General features: G+C 31.6%; 1 long non-coding RNA gene across 1 annotated transcript in view; it reads right to left on the bottom strand.

Moving 5' to 3' along the window:
- Positions 1-3,976: 3,976 nt before the first annotated feature.
- LOC134810241 (uncharacterized) overlaps positions 3,977-8,146 on the bottom strand; it is a 53,751-nt gene continuing 49,581 nt past the window's right edge. Inside the window, exon 3 of the long non-coding RNA XR_010157843.1 lies at positions 3,977-4,353. This is a non-coding gene — a long non-coding RNA (uncharacterized LOC134810241). The remainder of the gene's footprint in view (positions 4,354-8,146) is intronic.

Raw genomic sequence — 8,146 nt, 5'->3', positions numbered from 1 at the left:
TACAGTATATATACTGTATAATGTATATATACTATACATATACATATATACATATACATATATACATATACATATATACACATAAATATATACATACATATATACATATATACATACATGCATATATACATATATACATGCATACATATATACATATATACACTTACATATATACATATACATATATACATACATATATACATATATACTACATATGTATGTATACCGTGTATATATACGGTATGTATACCGTGTATATATACTCTGTGTATACTGTGTATATATACTGTATGTATATATATACTGTATATATAGTGTATATAGTATACACTATATATACAGTATATATAGTCTATATATATTCACTATATATAGTGTACACTATATATATACTATATATAGTGTACATTATATGTAGTATACACTATATATAGTGTACACTATATATAGTATATAGTATATATATAGTATATATATACTATATACAATATATAGTATATATATACAATATATAGTATATATATATACTATATACAATATATAGTATATATATACTATATATAGTGTACACTATATATACTATATATAGTGTACACTATATACACACTATATATAGTATACACTATATATACACTATATATAGTGTACACTATATATACACTATATATAGTGTACACTATATATACACTATATATAGTGTACACTATATATAGTATACACTATATATACACTATATACAGTGTACACTATATATAGTATACACTATATATACACTATATACAGTGTACACTATATATAGTATACACTATATATACACTATATACAGTGTACACTATATATAGTATACACTATATATACACTATATACAGTGTACACTATATATAGTATACACTATATATACACTATATATAGTGTACACTATATATACACTATATATAGTGTACACTATATATACACTATATATAGTGTACACTATATATAGTATACACTATATATACACTGTATATAGTGTACACTATATATAGTATACACTATATATACACCATATATAGTATATATACTATATACACTATATATACACTATATATACACTATATATAGTATATATATATACTATATACACTATATATACACTATATATAATTATATATACACTCTATATGGTATACTATATATACACTATAGTGTATATATAGTATACTATATATGTATAGTGTATACTATATATAGTGTACATATATAGTGTATATATGTGTATATAGTGTATATATGTATATATAGTGTATATATGTGTATATATAGTGTATACATAGTGTATATATAGTGTATATATGTGTGTATATAGTGTATATATGTATATATAGTGTATATATGTGTATATATAGTGTATATATAGTGTATATATGTGTGTATATAGTGTATATATGTATATATAGTATATATGTGTATATATAGTGTATACATAGTGTACATAGTGTATATATACACATATATAGTGTGTATATGTGTATATATCGTGTATATATACAGTATATAGTGTATATATAGTATACTGTATATAGTGTATATAGTATACTATATATAGTGTATACTATATACTCTATATATACTATATATAGTATATAGTATGTATAGTATAGTGTATATATAGTATGTATAGTATATATACACTATACGTATACTATGTATACACTATAAATACTATATACTATAAATACTACATATACTATATATAGTATACCATAGTGTATATATAGTTACTATATATAGCGTATATAGTGTATACTATATATAGTTACTATATATAGTGTATATAGTGTATACTATATATAGTATGTATAGTGTATATATAGTGTACATAGTGTATACTATATACTATATATAGCATATATAGTATATAGTATATATAGTATGTAGTATATAGTATATATAGTATATAGTATGTATAGTGTATAGTATATAGTATATATAGTATATAGTATATCGTATATATAGTATATATACTGTATATATATACACTATATACATATTATATATACTGTATGTATACTACATATACATATATACAGTATGTATATACAGTATGTATATACACTATAGTATATATACACTATAGTATATATACTGTATATATACACTATAGTATATATATTCACACATATATAAATATGATACTATATATACTATATATATATGACACCCAATATATATTTTAAATGTTAAATTATTTTAAAATGTTACATCAGCCATGAATTTCCTGAGTAACCCCAACTTGGTCATGATATATTATCTATTTTCTATAGTGTTGAATTTAATTGGCTATTATTGGATTGTTCATAACACAGAAGATAAATGCTTGAGGGAGTAGGTATCTCATTTTCCATGATGTGATTATTATTTATTGCATGCCTGTATGAAAATATCTCATATACCTCATAAATATATGCACCTACTATGTACCCACAAAAATTTAAAAATAAAATTTTTTTTAATTCAATGAAAGAAAGCTCAGAAAGAGACTACACATATATATATATATGGACATTTCCTTGAGAACAGAAGTGTTAATGCCAATCAGTGAGAATAGGTCAGACTTTGTTTTAAACAGATATTGGCAGGGCTCTGTGGCTCCTGTCTATAATCCCAGCACTTTGGGAGGTTGAGGCGGGCAGGTCACTTGAGGCCAGAAGTTTGAGACCAGCCTGGACAACATGGCCAAATCCCATCTCTACTAAAAATACAAAATTCAGGCAGAATTCAGAATTCATTAACCAGGCATGGTGGCGCACACCAGTAATCCCAGCTACTTAGGAGGCCGAGGCATGAGATTTGCTTGAACCTGGGATGCAGAGGTTGCAGTGAGCCAAGATCTGGGCAACAGAGTGAGACCGTGTCTCAAAATAAAAATAAACAGATATTATTGGGACAATTTGATGTCCATATGGACAAAAATTAAATTAAATCATCATTTCAAACCATACACACAAATTAGTTCCAGGTGGAATAAATATCTAAGACTTAAAGGCAAGGTACTAAGCTTTGGTGTGATAATAGAGGAGAATATCTGTACAACTTCAGAGTAGGGAAAATTCCCTAAGTAAATCACAAAAGCCCTGATAATAATGTACAAGATTGGTAAATTTAACTCTAGTAAACTAAGAACTTCTGCTTATCAAAAGCATCACAAAGAGAGCAAAAAGGCAAATCACAGAGTGGAAGAAAACATTTACAATACATACAAATATGTATATTTTAAATATACAATTTATATACATACACACACACATATACAATTTAAAATTGAGCAAAATAATCAAAAAAGCATGTCCAAAAAACAAAAGCACCAAATGGCCAATAAACATATAAAAGGAGATTGACCTCACTGGTAGCCTGGGAATTACACATTCAAACAACTGCAATGAGATAATACTATATGCCCACTGATTCCTAGGTATCTACCCTAGAGAAAACATTTTGGACATACGCCCCCAAACACCCATTTAAACATTGTTCTTAGGAGACCCAAATTGAAAATACCTAAATATATACTAGCAGTAGAGTGGATTAATGACTATGGCTTTCCAGAATGCAGTATTAGGAACTACCCTTGTGAATAAACTGTGGCTATATACAATATCAATGGATCTTACAAATGTGATATTGAGTAAAAGAGGAAGACACCATAGAATTCAGACTATGATTTAATTTAATAAAGTTCAAAAATACATAAAAATAGACTATATTGTATAGGCATGCATACATAGGTGGTAAAATACAAAGAAAAACACAGAAATGATTATCACACAATTCAGAGTAGCCATTTCCTTTAGAGGAGGGAGGGAGTTATCACAATGAAGGAATGCGTAGGAGACATTTCAGGTCTTGGCAGCATTATATTTCTTGACCTAGGTCATGGAAACTTACAAGTTCTCTTTCTATGACTTATTAAACTATGTATTTATGGTTTATATATTTTTCTGTATATATGACTTACTTCGCAGGAAAATATTTTTTAAATTTAGATGAAAATATTATCTTATGTTTATTTATTTTCTCTAGTAAGTCAATCCTAAAAGCCACACTATTATTCTTTAAAATTTCCATACAAGGTAGCTATATATGTAATATATAACATGCCAGTTGGTTTCTTACTGAGTCAAGGAAAGAGATTAAAGTAATGATTATATCAACAGATTCATCCAGACACTAAAAATGTAAGTGTAAAACCCTTTGGATAAGTATACTCTTTGGATAAGTAATCATGATTTTGCAGCATTTTAAGTTTCCTCTGAGGTAGTTCAGTGATGTGGAACTGAATGATTACCCAGTTCTTCGATGTGTAACTTCTCTTACCTGTGAAGAGAGGCAGAAAATGAAGTGTTTGGAGTAGAACAAAAAATTCTCGTTAGCTGAATGCTGAGAGAATGGCACAAGTGGCTATTTGTGAGATTCAAATATCACTTAAAGAAGTCCTGAGGGATATGGAAGTTCCTATTTCTCCCAAGGTTGATGGCTATTACCTGGAGATCTTTAATAAGCACAGCTGGTAGGCTAACGGGACACAGAAATGTAAAGAGGCACAAAGATAATTCCAAGAACAGTTATGCTTAGGGAAGTCCCTCTGCCACCCTTGTTTAAAACTATCTTTTCTTTCCACCTCTCTTCTTTGCTGTCTTGGACTGACTCCTCACTAACTACTGACCTTTCATTTATCTGCCCAGTTTGCAGTCAAAATGGTGATGAAGAACTAAGGAAGAAAAGGATATCAAATGACATCAACCAAAGATTTCTGATTCCAGCAACAAAGGAGAATTAGGGACCACACTCATCTTGCCACATTAAACAACTAGAAAACTGGACGACACCTATGAAACAATGGTTTCATACACTAATCTAGAAGGAACACAAGACCATGACACCTGAGAGAAGGGAAACAAATAAGGTGAGCCTTGTCATTGCACAGGCTTCCTGCCTAAAGAATTTTCAGGCCACAGAGCAGAGAGGAGGAACTCCAACAGATTTCAGTTGCCCCACTTAGTTGAGGAGACAGAGATTACAGTTTGGAAAGACCAAGGCAGTTAAAACGTGTAGGGCAAAGTAGCAGAGAGGAGGAGGCTGTCCACAGACTGAATGCTGCCAGTATGCATGAGGGTTACTCTAAGACTGGCTGAGCTCTGCTTTGTAGATGTAGGAGGAAAGCTACCTGAGGATAGGGAAGAAACCACCAGAAAGGAGTAGTTAATACCTAGAGCTTTCACAGGGTTGGGAATCGTTTTGCTGTCAACTACTAGAGGGATAAGACATGCGTCATTGGGTGGAATATTCAAAGAGTATTACCTCAGCAATGGGCTAAATTAGCAGTACACTAAAGCTGCTCTGGACTTGCCCTGTCAATGCTTAAAGGAGAGTCTCAAAAAGATCTAATTGAGTCTATAAAACTTACCTGCACACCAAAACGAACACATCATTATTTAAAAACATGTAATAAAATCCAACAACCAATAGTATATGACTCACAATGTATGCCATCCAATCAAAACTCATGATGTCTGGCATTCAAAGAATGATAACACTCTGCATGTTACCCGACATGCCAAGAAGCAGGAAAATATGATCCAAACCAGAAAAAAAAGTCAATCAATGGACACAGACACAGAAATCACAGTGAAGATAACACTAGTAGACAAGGATGTCGAAACTACTATATGTACACTTTAAACATTAGAGAAGATAGAGGAAAACATGAATATCATGAGGAGATAAATAGAAGATATTACAAAACACAAATGGAACTTCTAAAGAGGGAAAATATAGTATGTGACATAAAAAATACACTGCATATAATTAGCAGATTAGATACTACAATAAAAAACATCAATGAATTTGAAAGCATAGCAGTGGAAACTCTTCAAAATGAAGCTATGAATCGGGAAAAAAAAAGACTTAAAAAACTGAACTCAGCATCAGGGTTCTATGGGACAATACAAAGCAGTCTAAAATATATACTTGAAGTCACAGAGGGAGGCAGAAAACTATTTTTTAAAATAATAATATTGAAAATTTCTCAAATTTGATGAGAACTCTAAACTCTTTAAGAACCTCAACAAACCATAAGCAGAGTAAATCCATGAATTTAAATAGAAAACTAAATAAAGGTGAACTATTTATATAAAAAGAGAAATAAATATTATTATATATAATTCTATATAAAGAAATTGTTAAGAAATATGCAAAAGTAGAATGCATAAAAGAAAAAAAAACCTAATTTGCCTCAGTATATGACAAAACAATACAGCATATGTGGTAAAACACTTCCAAAAGAAAATGAGATTAAGGATAATGGCCTCCATCTCCATCCATGTCCTATCCTTAGCAAGCTAACCCAGAAAAACAAATACCGCATGTTCTCACTTACAAGTGGGAGCTAAATGATGAGAACATCTGGACATAGAGGGGAGCAACACACACTGGGGCCTTTTGAAGGGTGGAGGGTGGGAGGAGGGAGAGCATCAGGAAAATAAATAATGGGTACTAGGCTTAATACCTGGGTGATGAAGTAATCCGCACAACAAACCCCCATGACACAAGTTTACCTATGTAACGAAATTGCACTTGTACCCTGAACTTAAAAGTTTGAAAAAATAAGTGTGGCAAATATTTCTAATCATTACAACAGAGAGAAAATACTCTTAATGAAGAAAATGTTTGTCCTAAGATTTTAGGGTGTTTTGTTTTGTTTTGTTTTGTTTTTTAAGATGGAGTTTCACTCTTGTTGCCCGGGCTGGAGTGCAGTGGCATGATCTCGGCTCACTGCAACCTCCCCATCCCAGGTTCAAGTGAATCTCCCATCTCAGCCTCCAGAGTAACTGGGATTACAGGCACCCACCACTACACTTGGCTAATTTTTTTGTCTTTTTAGTAGAGATGAGGTTTCACCATGTTGGCCAGGCTGGTCTTAAACTCCTGACCTCAGGGTGATCCACCTGCCTCGGCCTCTCAAAGTGCTAGAATTACAGGTGTGAGCCACCACACCTAGCCTTAAGTTTTGTTTCACAGAATCAGATCCTGAGACAAGGATTTGTGTAAAAGTGATTAGGAAAATTGTCAAGGATTGAGGCAGAAGGACAAGAAAGGAAAGGAAGCCAGGCAAGGCTGAAATATCAAGCAAATATGTGCAGAGGGTAACCTAGGGTCATTCATGCAGGAGACTTCTGACACAGTGCAAGTCACACTTCAAATTTGTCTCCTCCCTCATGGGCTGAGGGAGTTTTGGTGTTTATAGCTATGTGCTTGCCAGTCAGTCCTTGTTTGAGGACACCACTGCCCACCCCTTAGGCACACAGCAAATCTACTTCTGGAAGCCTCTGTGCAGAGAGATAAATATACTTCTTGTTGGGAGAAAGAACATAATCAAAGCCAGTGTCTGAAAAAATGGGAAAGAAATCTGAGGGCATGTGGGTGAAGTACCAATGTTTTCTGCTACAGTGTTCTTTAAACAAAACTAAAAGAACAACATTCTTATAAAAAGAAAAAGTAATTCGCCAAAATAAATAGAAATAATCAATTGACCTAACAAAATAATTGATTCTCACAAGTAAATATTAATTAGAACAATAAGGAAATAACATGTTACACTTATCCACTGGAAAAATTTTAAAAGTCTGTTGATACTCTGGGGGAAACGGTACTCTTGCTAAATGCTAGTAGAAATATGGGTTGAGGTAAACTAATCTGGAAACATACCTTAAATGATGTATTCCATTAAGCCAGCAATTCTAATTCTGAGAACCTGAACTAGGGAAATAATTACACATGTGTATAAGAATGTGTGCAGACGTATGCTGAAAAAATATTATTTATAATAGGAAAAGGTTGACAAACCTAAATGCCTCAATTTAGAGCTTTGTTTTTTAAAATTTCAATGCATTTGTAAAATAGAAAATTAACACACCCATTAAAGTGATGCTATCAATTTTTATTTGTTAAAAAAAGATAGCACTAACCAACTCTATGATTTATAAACACATGCACATACATACTCACCCTGAATTGCTTCTAGAATTGTTTCTTGCTCACCTATATTGTGTCTAGTCAACGACCATATTTTCAGCAGTTCCCAAAGTAACTTATCTTTGAAAGAACTGAG

Source organism: Pan troglodytes, chromosome 5 (assembly GCF_028858775.2).
Source record: "Pan troglodytes isolate AG18354 chromosome 5, NHGRI_mPanTro3-v2.0_pri, whole genome shotgun sequence".
Lineage (NCBI taxonomy): Eukaryota > Metazoa > Chordata > Mammalia > Primates > Hominidae > Pan > Pan troglodytes.
The sequence above is the reverse complement of the archived record's forward strand: the minus strand, read 5'-3'. Positions and strand labels throughout refer to the sequence as shown.